This window comes from Bos javanicus, chromosome 3, assembly GCF_032452875.1.
Source record: "Bos javanicus breed banteng chromosome 3, ARS-OSU_banteng_1.0, whole genome shotgun sequence".
Classification (NCBI taxonomy): Eukaryota; Metazoa; Chordata; class Mammalia; order Artiodactyla; family Bovidae; genus Bos; species Bos javanicus.
The window spans coordinates 59,583,557-59,603,652 of record NC_083870.1 but is presented as its reverse complement, the minus strand read 5'-3'; the positions used below and the strand labels follow the sequence as shown (position 1 = coordinate 59,603,652).

Genomic DNA, 20,096 nt, shown 5'->3' with positions numbered 1-20,096 from the left:
CATCTGAGTGGCATAATAGATTTTTCCATAGAAATAAATTCTTCTCCATAAATTAAATTTTAATATATATTTGAATGGCTGAAATTCAAAATCTGCTATCCCTTTAATCACCCGCCTTGTTGCTGAGTTTGTGGCTCTGAGGACCTGCAGTTGGGGACACAGTGTGAGTACTGTGAGCCTCGCAGGCCTGGGGCAGACAGGTCATATCCTGACCAAGTCTCTCAGCTGGCTTCCTCACCCAGAAAACAGGGTGATACACCTACTTTGTAGGGTGGTTATGGGTATTTAGTGACATAAGTAGTAAAAACTAAGTACCGAATACCTAGGGAACTGATCTAACAAACACGTCAGGTGCTGTTCTAAATGCTTTAAAACTTTATGAAGACAACCTTCACAACAACCCTAAGTCATCACATTATTTCCCTTTTCAGTGATTAGGGACATGAAGTACAAAAAAGCTAGGTAATTTACCCAAGGTCACACAGCTGGCAAGTGGCAGAATCGGAGGCCATTGCCCACTGCACGCTCCAGAGCGCAGGTTGCTGCTTCATGGATGAGAGGCCCAAGAACAGTATCTGCTACCACCACTCATTAGAGCATTTGGGCAAAACTGCACAAAATAGCGTACAGACACAAACTGCAGGAAAATTTTTCACATGTATCCTTTTGAGCTGAGGGATACAATTGCTGTGAAGCTCCAAGTCAGAATCTTCCATTAGAAAGCTACCCTCTTAGCAGCTTAGGGAACAGGAAGCTACATCAAATCCCTGATAAACACCTTGACCCAGATACTGCTGCAGTATGAGAAACAGTAGTCTTCTTAAAGCACAGGGTCCAAAGTCAGACCACCTGGTTTCAAACTCAGTTCCAGCACTTACAAAGTAAGTGGCTCTGAACAGAAATATCTGGACCTCATTTTCTTTATCTGCAAAAGGAGAGTAAAACCAGTCTTTACCTCAAAGGATTATGATAAAAATCCAAATTAAATAATTATGGTTAAGTAATAAACTTAGCTTTAAATTTACTTGATAACTTCATTAAATAAGTATATTCATGCAAAGGACTTAAAACAGGGTCTTGGGTATATGGTATGCTCAATAAATGTTAGCTATTAGATATTTTACTAATTTGGAATATTTCCATGATATTTTATAAGTTAAAAAAAAAAAGGCTGCAGGAAAATAACATGATCTTATTTGGTCTTTTAAAAAAATCTTAAGAATGTTCAAACTACCATACAATTGTGCTCATTTCACATGCCAGCAAGGTAATTCTCAAAATCCTTCAAGCTAGGCTTCAACAACAGTACGTGAACTGAGAACTTCTCGATGTATAAGCTGGATTTAGAAAAGGCAGAGAAACCAGAGATCAAAAAGCAAAATTTGTCAGATTAAAGAAAAAGCAAGAGAATTTAGGGAAAACATCTACTGCTTCACTGATGAGGCTAAAGCCTTTGACTATGCGGATCACAACTAACTGTGAAAAATTCTTAGAGATGGGAATACCAGACCTGGTATTCCTATCTTAAAGAGATGGGAATACCTTACCTGCCTCTTGAGAAACTTGTATGTGGGTCAGGAAGCAAGTTAGAGATGGACACGGAACAACAGACTGGTTCAAAATTGGGAAAGGAGTACACCAAGGCTGTATATTGTCACCCTGCTTACTTAACTTCTGTGCAGAGTACATCATGAGAAACGCTGGGCTGGAAGAAGCACAAGCTGGAATCAAGATTGCTGGGAGAAATATCAACAACCTCAGATATGCAGATGATACCAACCTAATGTCAGAAAGTGAAGAACTAAAGAGCCTCTTGATGAAGGTGAAAGAAGACAGTGAAAAAGTTGGCTTAAAACTCAACACTCAAAAAACTAGAATCATGGCATCTGGTCCCTTCACTTCATGGCAAATAAATGGGGTAAAAGTGGAAACAGTGGCAGATTTTATTTTCTTGGGCTCCAAAATCACTGCTGATGGTGACTGTAGCCACGAAATTAAAAAAAAACGCTTCCTCCTTGTAAGAAAAGCCGTGAAAAACCTAAATAGCACGTTAAAAAGCAGAGACATCACTTTGCCAACAAAGGTCCATACAGTTAAAGCAAGGTATTTCCAGTAGTCATGTATGGATGTTGAGAGTTGGACCATAAATAAGGTTGAGCACCAAAGAATTGATGCTTCTGAACTATGGTGTTGGAGAAGACTCTTGAGAGTCCCTTGGACTGCAAGGAGATCCAACCAGTCCATCCTAAAGGAGATCAGTCCTGGGTGTTCATTGGAAGGACTGATGTGGAAGCTGAAACTCCAATCCTTTGGCCACCTGATGCGAAGAGCTGACTCACTGGAAAAGACCCTGATGCTGGGAAGGATTGAGGGCAGGAGAAGACGGGGACGACAGAGGATGAGATGGCTGGATGGCATCACCAACTCTATAGACATGGGTTTGGGTGAACTCCGGGAGTTGATGATGGATAGGGAGGCCTGGCGTGCTGCGGTTCATGGGGTCGCAAGGAGTCGGATACGACTGAGCGACTGAACTGAAATGAACTGAACTATGGTGTTGGAGAAGACTCATCTTGAGAGTCCCTTGGACTACAAGGAGATCAAACCAGTCAATCCTTAAGGAAATCAACCCTGAATATTCACTATGAGGACTGATACTGAAGCTCCAATACTTTGGCCACCTGATAACGAAGAGCTGACTCATTGGAAAAGACCCTGAGGCTGGGAAAGACTGAAAGTAAAAGGAGAAGGGGATGACAGAGGATGAGATGGTTGGATGGACATGAGTTTGAACAAACTCCAAGAGACAATGAGGACAGGGAAGCCTGGCGCGCTACAGTCCATGGGGTCACGATTGAAACAACAATAATATACGAACATATGTACACATAAGGTTTACTCTGTAAACTTTGTATAAGAACAGAAAAAATTAGAAGACAAGACCAAGACCAACCTGGGAGTAGAAAAGAAGGACAAGGGCAGGACATCCATCCCCTTCACAATGTATTTTCACACACAAAGGTATTATGAATAAGCCCTTTTTTGCACCTTCCAAATTTTCTATAAGTGAATGCGTTTTTCATATGAGAAATAAAATCCACATTTAAAAAAGGCAATTACAAAGATAAGCAGAGAAAACGGGGGAGAGTAGCACCAAAACTCACCAAAACTAAAAGCAGAATGGCATGAGTGATAAAAAATATAAAACATTTATCTTCAGACTAATCAGTTAAGCTGCTCTATCAACACACAAAGCCAAGCGGCCCTGAAGAGCAAAAATTGATGAGAAATATACAAATGTCCCAGAGTTATTCAGACAGTCAATTATGTAAGTGAAATAGAACTTTACCAGAGGTCAGTAGTTTCCAGTTTCAGATGGCAACCCAGCAGTCCACAAAAATTTGAAATGCCTGTCTTTCTACTAATCAATTATGCTTCTAGGCATCTATTACCACATATTCAATCATGACAAGCATGACATATAAGAACCCTGTTGACTACAGCTTTATTTTTAATGGCAAGAAATTGGAGAAAATTTAAATATTAATAAGGAGGGAATTCCCTGGTGGTCCAGTGGTCAGGACTCCATGTCTCCACTGCAGGGGGCCCTGATCTGGGAATTAAGATCCCACAAGCCCCATGATGCAGCCAAATGAATGAATGAATGAATAAATAAATATCAATAGAGAAACAGTTAAAAATCAATATACATGGTATAGTCAGAAGAAGGGGTACTCTGGGATTAATAAAGTGAAGTAGATTTGCATGTATAGTATGAAAAAAAAAGTGATGAAAAACAAAAATATTTTGACTACCATTTTTGGCTAAATTATCTAAATACATTTAGGAGAACAGTATGGAAAGGTTACGAACTGTTAGTAAGGACAGCCTGCGGAATGGGATGCCTGGGTGAGTGAGGGGTGGGCCAGTGTTTTCACTTCTACAGCACACCTTTATACAGCTGGATATTCTAGGGCATGTCCTGTTCTGCAACATTTTTAGAGGCAGTGGATTCATGCGCGGTTAACGAGACGGTATAGATGCACTTTAATCCCAGACAGGAGCACCGCTGCCTTTTAGTGGAAACATCAACGCAGACAAATGATAAATGCTCCCCATCAATCAATGACACTTCCAGAACCTACCCCCTCCTCATGATCACAGATGCAAGTGAGCAACGGTGCTGCACTCTTCACACTGACCCTGGCCATGTCAGAGCATGTCTGTGGGGAACCAGCCCACCAGGGAGGAAGGTCCGCCTCGCACTGATGTGAGAAGCAAAAACACAAAGAGTACTGGCTGGCCTGGCAAACATGGACTCTTCCTCCAGATCAACTACGATCTAAACTCAGTAGGGACAAAGACGACGGAGGTTGGCTTTGGTTTATAACTATTGATATTCTTCTAAAAAAAAATGCTCTTAATCTACCAACCTTCTAGGACTCAAGCAACTAGTACAGTGCATTTCTCTGCTTCAAGAGAGCAGCTGATGAAGTCAGACGGGTATGTCCTTAGAGTCCATGCCACACCATGAGGTATTTCATTATACAATGACTTCTTATTGCTCATGTTTTTGTCTGTTTTGGTCTTAGCTCTTCAAATAAACTCATCTTGTTCAGGGCACTGTCCCCTCAGGGAAGCGGCACAAGGTACTGAAAGAGCACCAGACAGGAGTCAAGGGCCACAGCTCCCAGAGCCACTTCCGCACTGTGCGACCCTGAGCAAGGGATCGTTTCTTTGATTTTCAGTTACCACATCTGTAAAATTAGGATTTTTAAAGACTTTGCAATTCTACTATCTATGATTTTTACATTTATCATGGGACCTATTATAGAATCGAGTACAGCTATTTATACCAAATTTTTCTCACATTTTTAAGCAGAATATGCACACGCTGTCTTCACAATCATCAAACAAGATTCTACCTAATTTTAAGAATAAAATAATTAAGTGTAAACCACTTATTTGAAACAAGTAAACTGAAATCATTTTACATGTATTAACTGCTTAAATTTCTTAATAACCCAGTCAATTGCCCCTATCAGAGATGAGGAAACAGGTCCAGCAAGCTTTCTTACCCAAGGTCACATAGCTGGAATATGATGAAGTCAAGAAGCAAAGTGGAAGAGTCCAGCACATTTAACTATACACCCTCAGTTCAGTTCAGTCGCTTAGTCGTGTCCAACCCTTTGCGACCCCATGAACTGCAGCACGCCAGGCCTCCCTGTCCATCACCAACTCCCGGAGTCCACCCAAACCCATGTCCATAGAGTTGGTGATGCCATCCAACCATCTCATCCTCTGTCGTCCCCTTCTCCTCCTGCCCTCAATCCTTCCCAGCATCAGGGTCTTTTCCAACGAGTCAGCTCTTTGCATCAGGTGGCCAAAGTACTGGAGTTTCAGCTTCAACATCAGTCCTTCCAATGAACACCCAGGACTGATCTCCTCTAGGATGGACTGGTTGGATCTCCTTGCAGTCCAAGGGACTCTCAAGAGTCTTCTCCAACACCACAGTTCAAAAGCATCAATTCTTTGGCACTCAGCTTTCTTTATAGTCCAACTCTCACATTCACACATGACCACTGGAAAAACCATAGCTTTGACTAGACGCACCTTTGTTGGCAAAGTAATGTCTCTGCTTTTTAATATGCTGTCTAGGTTGGTCAGAATTTTCCTCCCAAGGAGTAAGCGTCTTTTAATTTCATGGGTGCAATTACCATCTGCAGTCATTCTGGAGCCCAAAAAAATAAAGTCAGCCACTGTTTCCACTGTTTTCCCATCTATTTGCCATGAAGTGATGGGACCGGATGCCATGATCTTAATTTTCTGAATGTTGAGCTTTAAGCCAACTTTTTCACTCTCTTTTACTTTCATCAACTACACATCCTACACCCTACTATATTGTAGGAGAGGAAGGAATACACAATTTGTGAGTTGCTTTCTCAAATCTGACACATATAGAGGTTCTTGCTTTCTACCACCTCTCCTTGAGACTAAATTATAATCCAATAGTATTATTCCAATTGAATAACTATATAGATGCACACAAAATATTAAATAGCAATACAAAAAAAATTCTGAAAAAAAATCTAGTGAATATACAGTTCTTCTCCAGGCTTTCTCTGAATGGCTTTCCAGAACACTTTGCATTAACTCTAGAGTACAGAACCAACTGTAATAACACTTCTTCTCCCACCACCTAAGCTGCATTCCTGGCCAGCAGGCCTGTCAGCATACTGCCTGTACCCTTGCTTTGGTATGGCAAATAGATGGGGAAACAATGGAAACAGTGAGAGACTTTTATTTTGGGGGGCTCCAAAAATCACTGTAGATAGTGACTGCAGTCATGAAAGTAAAAGATGCTTGCTCCTTGGAAGAAAAGCTATGACCAACCTAGACAGCTTATTAAAAAGCAGAGACATTACTTTGCCAACAAAGGTCCATCAAGGCTATGGTTTTTCTAGTGGTCATGTATGGATGTGGAGAAGGCAATGGCACCCCACTCCAGTACTTTTGCCTGGAAAAACCCATGGACGGAGGAGCCTGGTAGGCTGCAGTCCATGGGGTCGCTAGAGTCGGACACGACTGAGCGACTTCACTTTCACTTTTCACTTTCATGCATTGGAGAAGGAAATGGCAGCCCACTCCAGTGTTCTTGCCTGGAGAATCCTAGGGATGGGGAAGCCTGGTGGGCTGCCGTCTATGGGGTCGCACAGAGTCGGACACAACTGAATCGACTTAGCAGCAGCAGCAGCATGTATGGATGTGAGAGTTGGACTATAAAGAAAGCTTAGCACCAAAGAATTGATGCTTTTGAACTGTGGTGTTGGAGAAGACTCTTGAGAGTCCCTTGGACTGCAAGGAGATCCAACCAGTCCATCCTAAAGGAAATCAGTCCTGAATATTCACTGGAAGGACTGATGCTACAAGTTTAAGCTCCAATTCTTTGGCTACCTGATGCAAAGAACTGACTCACTGGAAAAGACTCTGATGCTGGGAAAGACTGAAAGCAGGAGGAGAAGGGATGACAGAGGATAAGATGGTTGGATGGCATCACCGACTCAATGGACATGAGTTTGAGTAAGCTCCCGGAGTTGGTGATGGACAGGGAGGCCTGGCATTCTGCAGTTCATGGAGTCAAAAAGAGTCAGACACGACTGAGTGACTGAACTGAACTGTTCTTGCTTTGGTATGAGGTATCATAACTGACCCTCAGTCAATATGGAATCCAATAAAGTTTGCTGAATGAATGTCAACTAAGTTTGATGATATATTAATGAGATGTATGCTATTTTAATACTGTGACAGACCAGGATCAACACTTCAGTCATGCTGCAACTTAATAAGGCTTTCAATGGAGTCTTGATCATCTTTAAGTCTCTAAGTCTTCCAGCTTAGAGAAGCAGGAAGGTGATTAGATATTTGAATCAAGAGCACTTAAGAGACAGTATGAAAGTGAAAGTCGCTCAGTCATATCTCATTCTTTGCAACCCCAAGGACTGTACAGTCCATGGAATTCTCCAGGCCAGAATACTGGAGTGGGTAACCTTTCCCTTCTCCAGGGGATCTTCCCAATGCAGGGACTGAACCCAGGTCTCCCACATTCTTCCAGGGCAGAGGTAGGAATAGCAGCAATCATTCTTAAGAGAGGATTAAGGAAAAAAAAAAAAAACCCACATTGATCTAACTTTGTAAACCAGAAAGTGAGCTAAGTGAGAATGAAACATCAATAAATGCCAATTATTTTTTAAATCTTGTTTGGACTTCTTAGCCAACAAGCCTCCCACTTAAAAGTAGAAAAACAGGCAGTTTTGGCCACAGTTTCAGAGGATCCGTGAGGACATCCAGAGATTTGCCAAGGATCATGGACAGGGACTGAAGAACTTCTGTTTCAGATAACTATGTGAAGCTGGTAGGTGCGAAGAACTACTGCTCTTAGCTTTTACTACCTGCCAAATGTGTTCACCAGCCATGTCACTCAGCCTTACCATGGCCCTAGGAAGGAGTAAATATGCTACTCTCTTGATGGAAGAATATGAAACTCAGGGAGGTAAGATAACTTAGCCAGTTGCACACCTGAAAGACAGAAAGGAAAACTTAGCTCTTTAACCTGGGAGGTAAGAATAAGACTAGCTTATAGCCTTACCTTGGAGATACTGTGGTTTGCTTCCCGATTACTGCAATAAAGCAAGTCACATGAATTTTTTGGTTTCCCACTGCAACTAATAGTTATGTTTACATTACAAACGTAGTCTATTACATGTGCAATAACAGCATTATGTCTGAAAAAACAATGAACATGCCTTAATTAAAAAATACTGCTAAAAAATGTTAATCACCCAACAATGCAGGGTTGCCCAAAACCTTCAATTTATTAAAACACACAATAATGTGAAGCAAAATAAAGAGGTATGTCTGTATCTGATTCCAAAGCCTCACAAACCTTGGCCTCCTTTTGACATTCAACAAGTATCTGGAGCAAATTATATAAATTTTTTGAGACCACCTCCTCATAAACTAACACAGCTGGTGATAGACTGTATTAAATGATGATTTCTAAAAGGTCTTTTCTTTCATTTTTAAAATTACATTTATTTAGCGTAGGTACACCTAAAAGAACTCACCCTCTGTTCCCACCCAGTAGAAAGCATACGCAAACCTAAGGTGTGCATGAAGGGAAAGGGCCCTGGCCCGTTTGTGGTTGGGAAGGTGCAATCCTCTGAGTCCCAAGCCTCAGGAGAGGGTTGGACTGAAATCCTGGGCAGCCTGTACTCCCGCTGCTGGCCCTAAGAGAAGCATGCACCATAGCCAAAGGCCTGTTTGATGCCCTCAATGTAGTACCGCTGCCAACCCTGCCACATTCTCTCGTCCTCATAGGCAGGGATGCCTCAGCCTTCCAAACACAGCTCATTCTCTCCATTCTTGTCAATGAAGGTCAAGGTGATGGTGGCAAAGCCACCTTCTGGCCAAGATTTAAACCTCCACTTCATCGCAATATGTTTCTCAGGGACCAGTTCAATGAATTCTCCAGACACTGACACCAATCAGCTGAAACTTGCCACCTTTCTCTGCTTCTAACATTGCAGGAGGGCTTTCCAGGTGAAGTGGAAATGTAGGGAATGCATATTTAATCCCTGGGTTGGAAAGATCCCCTGGAGTAGGAAATGGTAACCCACTTACTCCCATATTCTTGCCTAGGGAATGCCACGGATGAGGAGCCTATCAGGCTACAGTTCATGGGGTCGAAAAGAGTAGGACACAACTGATTAACTCAACACAAACACATAACATTACAGGAGCATGGGTATAGGCCTGAACAAGCTCTTGGGTAGTAAAAAAAAAAAAAAAGCAAAACAACTCTTTAGAGCTCTGATCTGGGTTTTTGAAAGGGCAGATTTGGCCTTGGGCTCCTCAGTTTTCAGTGCTGTCTGCCCAGCTGGGTCTACTGACTCTCCATGATTGTTGGCAATATCGTACCCCGTGTGAACTCTGTTTTGAGGATGCTGCTGATTCTTTAAGGCCACGAGATTTGTGTCTGGCTCATTTCTGGCAAAGCTCACACTAATCTCCATTTCATCCACACTATTTTCATCAGACAAATTGAGGATCTCCACACGGCCCTTGTACTGCACTCCAGAGGTACCTGTCCAGTTTAGTTTGATGCTCCACTCATAAAAGAAGGTAAATTTGCCTTTGTGATGGTTAATGGATGCCTTCCCATCGTTTATTTACTTCTGACACCTTGAACTTCTCATTTAGGACACATATAGGAACAGTGTTTTGAGTTTATCTGTGAACGTATTCCGGAGAAGGTGATGGCACCCCACTCCAGTACTCTTGCCTGGAAAATCCCATGGATGGAGGAGCCTGGTAGGCTGCAGTCCATGGGGTCGTGAAGAGTCAGACACGACTAAGCAACTTCACTTTCACTTTTCACTTTCATGCACTGGAGAAGGAAATGGCAACCCACTCCAGTGTTCTTGCCTGGAGAATCCCAGGGACGGGGGAGCCTGGTGTGCTGCCGTCTATGGGGTCACACAGAGTTGGACATGACTGAAGTGACTTAGCAGCAGCAGCAGTGGACATATTCAAAGCATCCCTTTCAATGCCAGCTGTTGACATTGGTGGTGTCTGCTTATTCCTCCATGATCCAGCATGGGTCACCCTCACCCGACCTGGCCATCGGCTCTCCTCACACATTGCTACCAGCTCCCGAGCAGCCAGTCTCAGGACCATTCAGTCCCTGCCTCCCAGCAGTACCTGGAAACTACTAGAAGCCAAAATGTCTTCTTGCCATTACATGCTTGATCCTATGTAGAAGGACATTTCTAGAGCCTGGATACAGAATACAGGCATACCTCACTTTACCGTTATTGTTGCAGATATTTGCAGATATTGTGATTACAAATTGAAGGTTTATGGCAACTCTTCATCAAGAAAGTCAACTGGCACCATTTTTTATAATAGTATTTGCTTGCTTCATGTCTCTGTCCACAGTTTGTTAATTCCTACCATATTTCAAACTGTTTCATTGTTACTGTGTTTGTTATGGTGAACTGCGGTCAGTGATCCTTGACACTATTACTACCACAGAAAGATTAGGATTCGCTGATAATGGTCAGTATTTTTTAGCAAAAAAGTATTTTTTAATTAAGGTATGCACATTGTTTTTCAGGCATAATGCTATTGCATACTTAAAAGACTATACTACAGTGAAAACGTAACTTTTATACGCACTGGGAAACCAAAAATCCATGTGACTCACTTTATTGCAATATTCACAAAACTGGAACCAAATCCATTATATTTCTGAGGGTGGCTGTGGAAAGAATAATATTGAAGGTTCCATCTTTTCAAAAGGAAGCACAGACAATCATATTAAAATCAACTAGCAAAAGACTGACAAACTCAAGACTCTATCCTTTATAACCTAAACTATTAACCATTAGGCAAAAAGTACAGTCGTCCTTCAGGATCCAAAAGGGGTTGGTCCCAGGGCCCCCCGCAGATACCAAGCTCTGAGGATGTTCAAGTCCCTTATAGTACAGTACAATGAACACAGTCGGCCCTCCTTATCCACAGGATTCACAGTCAAAGATTCAACCAACCTGGGTTCAATTCAATGGATTCAATCCAACCTGTGGCTGGTTGAATCCGTGGATAAAGAGGGCCGACTACATATATGCAATGGCTGGTATCCACCTTGGATTACAAGCATCTACTGGCCACTCATGAAACTGAATTCTTTTAGAACAATATTATTCTAGAAATCTCCTCCCACATTATGCTTACAAAATAGGTCCTATTTTCAGTAGCCCTGGCACAAAAATATTATAGCAAACAGAGCAATTAATGGTCGGGGATGGCTGGCCAAATTAGCCAGTGACAATGAAGACAATGAAGGAAAGATAAGAAAAGCTTCAGAAGCTGGGCTGACAAACACGGTGACAAATATACAAAAGGGAGGCATATATTCTCTCATGTAAAAATCTGGTTTTGGTACTAGACAGACAATAGTGTCATACAGATAGAACACAGGAGTAAGGTTACCAGCAGATCTGGTTAAGTGTGTGAAGATAAAGAGCTCAGTGTAGAGAGCTCTTAGTTAGTTAAGTCGCTCAGTCGTGTCTGACTCTTTGCGACCCCGTAGACTGTAGCCCACCAGGCTCCTCCGTCCATGGGATTCTCCAGGCAAGAATACTGTTGAGTGGGTTGCCATTTCCTTCTCCAGGGATCGAACCCAGGTTTCCCGCATTGCAGGCAGATGCTTCAACCTCTGAGCCACCTGTGTAGAACTCACTGGGTTTATACAGGTCCTCATGAGACATTCAAATGAGGATAAACTCTAGGGCCTGGAGATTAAGATATCAGGGCAGATTTAGGAGTCATCAGCATACATGTGGTAGTTGAATCTATACAGAGAAAAAGGAGGGAGGCAGGAAGAACCTTCAACAACATCAACATGTAAGAGGTGAGGGCAAATGACCTAGATCTAGGAGATGAAAATACAGGGGTGAGGAGAGGTTTTAGGAAAACGAGTTTTAAAGAGGAGGAAATGAGGAACAGCAGCAAATGCCACAGAAAGTGCAAAGCTAAATAGAATATTATGTTCAGTCTGGTAATTAAGGACTTTATGACAAAGCTGAGGAGTAAAATTGGAAATCAGATTTCAGAAAAATGATCAGTAAATAAAAGGAGATGATAAACAAAGGTCACTCATTCAAGAAGTTTAGTTTAACAATATATTTACCCTCTCTGAATGTAGAGGGTTTAGCTGATACTCACAAATAGAACAAAAAAAAGAAAAAAGAAAAAATTCTGCCTCTAAGTTAGTTCTTATTCAATTACATTCAATTACATAACATTTTTATGTCAAATAGTTAAGCACTCAAAAGATGTAAAGTGTTTTTCCAGGCACCATTCTGGATACTAACATATCATTTAATCATCACAAACCTATGAAGTAGGTTTTACTATTTCTATTTTACAAATGAGACAACTACGGCACACAGAAGATACACTACTTTCTGAGGTCCCATAGCTAGTAGTATGGTAGTCAAATCTGAAATTTCACTCAAAAAGAATTAAGAAGTGGGGAGGGCAACGTGAGAAGTGAGGGTTGATAGACGAAAACTGTAAATGGTATAGTAAGACTGCACTGACTGTTTCACTGGACACATTTTAACATCTATTCAAGAACTTATTTTTAATTTGAAAGAATCTGTGTCTTCTCTCATCTCAGAATCCTACATTGCTGAGACCTGACATATTCATGCCTCTTATGACACTCAAGATTCAGCACTGTATTATAACTGTCATTTCTCTTACTGAATCACAAGTTGATTGAAAACGGATGTGTATATTATTTATCTTGGTGTATTTATTCCTCTAATCCTAACGTAGAAGATTCTAGACTTACTATGGTAACCACTTCACAGATATACAAATATCAAATTATGTTGTGCACCTGAAACTAATACCTGTTATATGTCAATTATACCACAATTTAAAAAAGAAAGATGCTCAATAAAGGCTGGTTGTATGAATGATCATTTTTACTTCTCAGAACATCCTGGGGGCTTCAATAACTTATTTTTAAAGTCTTAAAACTGCTATGTACTATTCTGACTCAGACATTATTTAAATTGTCTATGGACCACTCAAATTACTGATTTTGCTGGAAATACCATTCTGAAGTAAATATCAAATATAATTCCCCTGGATAAAACTTTTTAAGGATTCCCTATCACCTACTAGTCAAAGGTCATAGCCCTGCTTTCCAACCTTACCTCTAATCCTAGTCCCCTGCTTCCAACTACCAAACTGGGATTCCCTGGTGGCTCAGTGGTAAAGAATCTGCCTGTCAGTGCAGGAGACGTGGGTTTGATCCCTGGGTCAGGAAGATCCCCTGGAGGAGGAAATGGCAACCCACTCCAGTATTCTTGCCTGGAAAATTCCATGGACACAGGAGCCTGGCAGGCTATAGCCCCTGGACTCACAAGAGTCGGACACAACGTAGTGACTAAACCACCACAGCAACAAACAAGTAGGTGTAAGTCACTGGCCTCATGGGACTTACTTCCATTTTAGTGGGGGGAGATAAAAAATAAGGCTGACATTTTATTACATTTTTGTTAATTGCTCTGTTTTCATCCGTCTTTTGGTCATCCTTTTTAAATTTAAAAATCCAACCACACACATACAAAGCTCTGGAAGTGCTCCGACTTAAGTGTGTAAAATGAATTAAAATGACACAATTCTGGGGCAGTGTCTTTTTTATATTTTATTTCTAGATGCATACCACAATGAAGGCACTCAATATCTTTTATAAAACCTGAGTCATAGCTAGTTTGGTCAAAAGAAGCTATATGAGGTTTTCAGACAACCCCAAAATATAACATGTCAGCCTTGAGGCCTTAGGCACATCATCTTAACAGTTAAAGTTCTTTCTCTTACATACTGCCTCAGCATGTTTCGAACTCAATGTGCTTTAACAAGCCCTGTCACAAGGCTCAATGTGTTAGGAGGAGATCTTCACATTTCATCCTAGAATAACTTAAGTCTTTGCAGTTATCTTCAAGCTGCTTCACCCATGTTACTAAATCCTGGGCCATGATTATCTTCATTGTACAGATGGGGGAAGGAAGGATATAAAATAACTTGACTGAAGAGTCCCAGCAAGTCATTGAAAGAGCCTTCATTTTAACTATCCACTCCTGTTCCTCTCTTCAAACAATCATTCTGAGAAACTCTCACTGCCAGCAGGCAGAAAAGAGCATCAAACTAGTTATTAGCTTTTACTTGTTTAACTTCAGTGAATAACAGAAGCTTCCTAGACCTGCAGGTTATGATAGCTGTAGGATAGGAGATTTGATAGATTAAGTTTTGCTGACTGAATCCAAATTCATAAATCTACCTCTAACTTCTAAATTTCAAAAGAGCATGAAGCAAACTTTAAAGGTATTTTTTTCCCTCTCTCTCCTGATCTCTAATTCTATCGAAGTTTGCTCAGTCCCCTAAATGTGTCAAGTCATACCTACCTTTTCAGTTCAGGATCCAGGCTGCCAGAATTTTCTCCTACTTAAACTGTAAACCAATCCCTCCTGAGCCAAGACACCTATCATTCCTAGCCAACTCTAGATCTAGACACTAATCTGAACTGGTAGAGGAGCCCAGCAATTTTAATCCCAGGCAGCCCCCCTCTTACACCTCCAAACCATTCTGGGAGGAGTGCCTCTTCTAATCGTCGCCCCCTTATGGGGTCCAGAAAAGGGAAATGTCAAGTGTCTCAGATTCCATAAAAACTATTATCCACGTTGCCATTAATGGTAATTTGGAGATCACAACTAGTAATTGAAGTAATAACCTAAGAAGATTCCCACGTTATACGTGCTGAGAACAAATTACTTAGCAGATGACATGTCCTAGCCCAAGTGACTTGCATAACTGGGCGATTAGCACAGGCTCGAAAAAGAGCAGGAAGCTCACACTTCAGTTTACTGTACTTTACTACAGAATTCTACACCAAAACATCCTCACACACGCCTGCCTTGAGATGATGTAAGTTGTTGCCCTAGTCTTTTAACCAGAACAGTAGGGGGGTTCTCTTTCCCTGCAGCGGCCACCCCTCCTTCTAACGACTGGCCCCTGCGGCTCGAGCTAACAACCTCGAAGCCCGCGAGCCCCGCAGCTTCTGCTCGGCGGACACCGCAGCCCCAAACTGGCCATCCCCTCCTCCCCCACGTCCCCGCGTCGCTCGTCATCCCGCGCGAGGCGCCACCCTCTCTCCATCCCGGAGAGGGTTTGGGGCTCCGTTCTGCGACGATCAGCGGGAGCGGTCCCCGAGTCGGCACCTACCTCCCACCTCTTCCTCCAGGCGCCGCCGGGGGGCAACGCTCGCCCGCCTCCTCCAACGGCCCCAACGGCCGCGCCGAGCCTCACGCAGAGAAGCGGGGCGCCGCTCCAGGTGCCGGCGCTCACCTCCGCGCCCGCCCTCCCGACCCCGGCCGGCGCCCGCCCCCCGCCCGCCCGCCTGCCCCAGTCCCGGCAGGGCGCCGTCGCCCCTCCCCAGGCGGGCGCGTCACAATCCCGGCGCCGGGTGAGGTTCTCACCTTCACGGCCCCCGGCTGTGGCGGGGAAACACCGCTCGGAGTCCTAGACCTGCTCGCGCAGCCCCGAGGGCCCGCACAGGCGCGGCTGCACGCTGAGCCCGGGCCGACGGCCCCGCCTCCACCTCCGGCTCCCGCCTTCCCCGCCCCCGGCCGGGCTCCGCCCAACCCCTCGCGGCCACCTCCCCTGCTCCCCAGGTTCGCAAGGCCTAGCCGCTTCCCATTGGCTCCGCCAGTTGCTAGGCGATGAACAACAGCGGCCTGCATTGGTCCGGTGGCACCTCCAAAAAAACCCGGAGAAAAAGAAAACCTCATCCCTAGAGCCCGAGCGGGATGCGGTCGCAGCTGCGGCTCTCGGCACCTGTTACGCCCTGTGATTCACCCTGCTGGGTCCTGCTCTCCACCCCCTCCTCACTCCCGCGGAGCTCGGGGCCCCGGGCTTCATCGGGCTAGGGGCGGGTGGCGGGGTCGTGGCTGCTTCAAAGCACACGTCCCGAGCCCCTGTGAACCCCAGCACCCACCCGAGCAAAAGTGAAGCGCCCAGTAAAGCTCTGTGGGGTTGAAAAAGTGGGGAAATAAACCAAACAACAGCCGGCACCCAGAATTAGGTCAGGCCCAGGGGAAGGGAGGTTCAAGCGCTGGGAGTCGAGGATGCCAAGGAGAAAAGTTCATGTAAATTTAGGGCAAGAATTGGACCTAGGCTAAAGACAGCAGGAAGTCTAAGAAAAGGCACTTGTGAATTAGAAGTCTATGCAAAACTGCTCCACACCCACTGATCAAAATATGTGCAAAAAAATGTATGCCCACTACTCCTTTAGCCAGGGTCATGGCGGCTCCTCTCGTGTTCCATGGCCTCCTAAAATTCTCCAGCGAAGATGAGAGGCCAGAAAAAGGAAGGAGATCAGATGGAGAAATCGCAGGCATATGAGTTGAGTTATAAAACAAAGACGTACTTGGATAGATTTTTTTTTTTTTTTTTTTTTGGATAGATTTTTTTTAAGTGAAGCCAAGAAATTTACTCAGTAAAAACAGGTTTGGTATTTTAAGGAGGATCCTGAGAGCACTTTGAAACCAAAATACTATGAGAGAAGGACAAGAATCGTTAAAACTGAAGAACAAGGGAGAAAGGAGTGCCTTCCTTCTTCCAGTTCACACACGTATATCCAGCCCCAATCCTGGATGAAAGATCAAGACGAGAACATGAACATGCCATGGCGACAACTTCAGAATCCAAGGTAACCCTCCTGTTGCTTTTGGCCTAAGCTATCGGGAGGGACTGATGCAGGTAAGCATAGGTGAATGACAGGCCCTCCTTATAAAGACAGACGCCGCAGTGCAGGCTGGTGATAAGGTAGGCCAGTTATTACCAATAATTAATCGCTAACCCAGACAATTGATGAGACTAAAGTGGGGTTACCCCTGCTCCCTAGAAGAGTTCTGAAATTTCAACTGTCCACCCCTCAAAACCCCGCACCCCTTCCCATCTTAAGAAGCAAGTTCGTGTGACGTTTGTCTTTGAAGTAACACTTCCAGCTTCATTTTGACCATTTAACTGCCTCACTGTCAAAAAGCAAGAGCTTACTCTCCGATTAGCTAGAATCATGGAGATCGCTTAATTCAATAAGCTGCGTCTGCACTTCCTGTTGTGGAATTTACGGAGTAGGATTTTAAGAAGGCTTGGGTCAAGAGGAGGTGAGTTAGGAAAAGTTCCGGCTCTGCCCTGGCCGCAAGGGTGAATCAGACCTGTCAAAGTAAACCAGCGCTTTACTGTCTTTAGAGACCCACTTTCCACTCCTAAAAGTTATTGAGGGCCCCCAAAAGCTTTTGTTTATGTGGGTTATATGTATTAACATTTACTATACTAAAATTAAAACTGAGAAATCTAAAAATATTTATCTAAAAAATAATTACATCTTGTCATAAATAGCACATTTTAATGGAAAATAACCATGTTTCCCCCCTAAAATAGTAGCAAGAGTGGTGTTACTTTAAAAATTCGCAAATATCTGTAATATCCAGCCTAATGGAAGAAAACTGGATTTTCAAATCTGCATTCAATCTGTTGCACTATTTCAGGTGGCCCCTGGAAAAAAACTCCATCGTACCCTCAGAATGGAAGTTTAAAACAAAAAAGGCAAATAACATTTTAGTATTATAACAAAATAGTTTTGACTTTGCAGACTCCCTGAAAGGGTCTTGGGTATCAGCTCTTAACACCCTCTCCCCTTCCTCAGATTAATGCTCTGAAAGCCACCAGTCTAGACAGGTCTTGCTTCTCTGTTCCCCCTTTGTCAGTGACTGTTTTAGGAACTAAATGTGTTGTATGAACGTAATGGGAAGGTGGGGAAAAGGGACTCCAGGGGGAGGGTTTTATTTCTGAGAGCCCATAAGTAGTTTTTTCCTTACTTCTTGCCTTGGCCATCTTCCAGTTACCAAGATATGTTTCAACCTATGGTGGCACATCCTGGAACAATGAGCAAAGAAAATATAGGAATGGTAACCTAGAACCAAAAGGTCACTAAGTGGCTAAGTTAACATACCCTGGCTCTGCATACCTCATGACTACTCATGTATGACATAGTAAGTGGCCTGATGCCTAAGCCATTTTAGGTCAGGTATGCAGTTCCTTGGGGCTTCTCCGGTGGCTCAGAGGTAAAGAATCTCTGCAACGCAGGGGACGCAGGAAATACAGGTTCAATCCTTGGATTGGGAAGATCTGGAGGAAGGCATGGCAACCCCCTCCAGTATTCTTGCCTGGAGAACCCATGGACAGAGGAGCCTGGTGGGTTACAGTCCATAGGGTCACAAAGAATCAGACACGACTGAAGCTATTGAGCGATCATGGGATGCAATTTCTTGCAGCCAAGAAGATCCTGGCTAATGTACAGGATAAAGATTAAAGAGCTTGGCTGCAGCCTGAAAATGATCTAAGGACACTTTGGGCCCAGGGACAAAGGAATTGGGCCTAATAGGACTTTGCTCTAAAGGAAACAAAGGGGAAAGGCATGATCTGGAATGTTTCTTAATGTTTAACTGTGGTTACTTTCCCCTTTCCTGGTAAAATTAGGAGATTGATTATCAAGTGGTGTTGTTTTCCAAAAAACATGAAAACTTCCATCCCTGCTCCTCTGTAGTCTGTATCACAGTGGTCAGAATAATATGTCATGCCACTTTTCTGCTTTGTTTCCCTTCAGTCAGTGTTAAAGTCAAATTTCTTTCCATGGCTACAAGTTTCTTATCACTTGCCCTCCATCTCCTTATTTCTCTGACCTTGTAGCCTACAACTCTCTTACTCAACCATTAGCTCCCCCAGTGCTCCTCATCCTTGCCGGGACTTTCCAACCTCAGAACCTTTGCACTGTTAAGTCAGTTTGAAGTTTCTTCTCCTTAACGTCTATATTACTTATCTCTGCCCTTTCAAATCTAACCAAAGTCACCTTCTTTGTGAGGCCCAAACTAACAACAGTATTCAAAATTGGAATTCTACCCCTCCCGTTTCCTAAAGCTCTCTTACCTTGCTCTTATATAATCTTCAGCCATAATACAGAGTTCACTTAGTTTTATTTGTTGTTTGTTCGGTACATCTCCCTTTACTAGAATATAAGCCCAGCAGGGACAGATTTTGTCTCATTGTTCACTGCTGTGTATGTGCTCAGTCACGTCCAACTCTTTGTGACCCCATGAACTGTAGCCCACCAGGTTCCTCTGTCCCTGGAATTTTCCAGGCAAGACTACCGGAGTGGGTTGCCATTTCCTTTTCCAGAGGATCTTCCCGACCCAGGGATCAAACCTGAGTCTCACCTCCTGCATTGGCAGGAGGATTCTTTACTACCACTGAATTACCTGGGAAGCCTTCACTGATGTATGCCCAGTGCCTAAAACAGTGCCTGGTACTTAGTGATTCAGATCAGATAAGATCAGATCAAGTCAAATCAGTCGCTTAGTCGTGTCCGACTCTTTGTGACCCCATGAATCGCAGCACGCCAGGCCTCCCTGTCCATCACCAACTCCCGGAGTTCACTGAGACTCACGGCCATCAAGTCAGTGATGCCATCCAGCCATCTCATCCTCTGTTGTCCCCTTCTCCTCTTGCCCCCAATCCCTCCCAGCATCAGAGTCTTTTCCAATGAGTCAACTCTTCGCATGAGGTGGCCAAAGTGCTCAATAATTATCTGTGAATAAATATAACTTTAAATGGATGTTTTTCATTTCAAATAAACCACCTTGGCCAAGTATATACATGTTCCTATGATGCTGCTTAAAAAGCAGCATCACATTTGTAGACACGGAATTTTTGAAAAGAATTATTTCTTTGAGAATAAATCTGATTTTTGGAATGGTCCAAAAGTTATTCAGAGCCAAATCTGATGAACACCTTCTGGAGTCATGTTAAAAATGCCAAAACCTGTGTTTTCCAACTAAGTTACTGCATTTGGGTGGATAGGGAAAGGTCAAAAAACAAAATGTGTTTGATTTTCTAAGACAGTA

General features: G+C 43.3%; 1 protein-coding gene and 1 pseudogene across 11 annotated transcripts in view; both read right to left on the bottom strand.

Moving 5' to 3' along the window:
• The window catches only part of SSX2IP (SSX family member 2 interacting protein), a 58,061-nt gene extending 42,299 nt beyond the window's left edge, over nucleotides 1–15,762 (bottom strand). For 3 of the 11 annotated variants that reach the window (XM_061411421.1, XM_061411429.1, XM_061411431.1), the window contains exon 1: nucleotides 15,612–15,759. The gene's annotated coding sequence lies outside the window, so the exon portion shown is untranslated. Of the gene's footprint in view, nucleotides 1–7,988; nucleotides 8,077–15,357; nucleotides 15,524–15,611 lie in introns of those variants that run through there. The other 8 variants (XM_061411427.1, XM_061411428.1, XM_061411422.1 and 5 more) reach the window with 6 other exon arrangements.
• Nucleotides 8,084–10,183, bottom strand: LOC133245196 (activator of 90 kDa heat shock protein ATPase homolog 1-like; annotated as a pseudogene).
• Nucleotides 15,763–20,096: the final 4,334 nt, after the last annotated feature.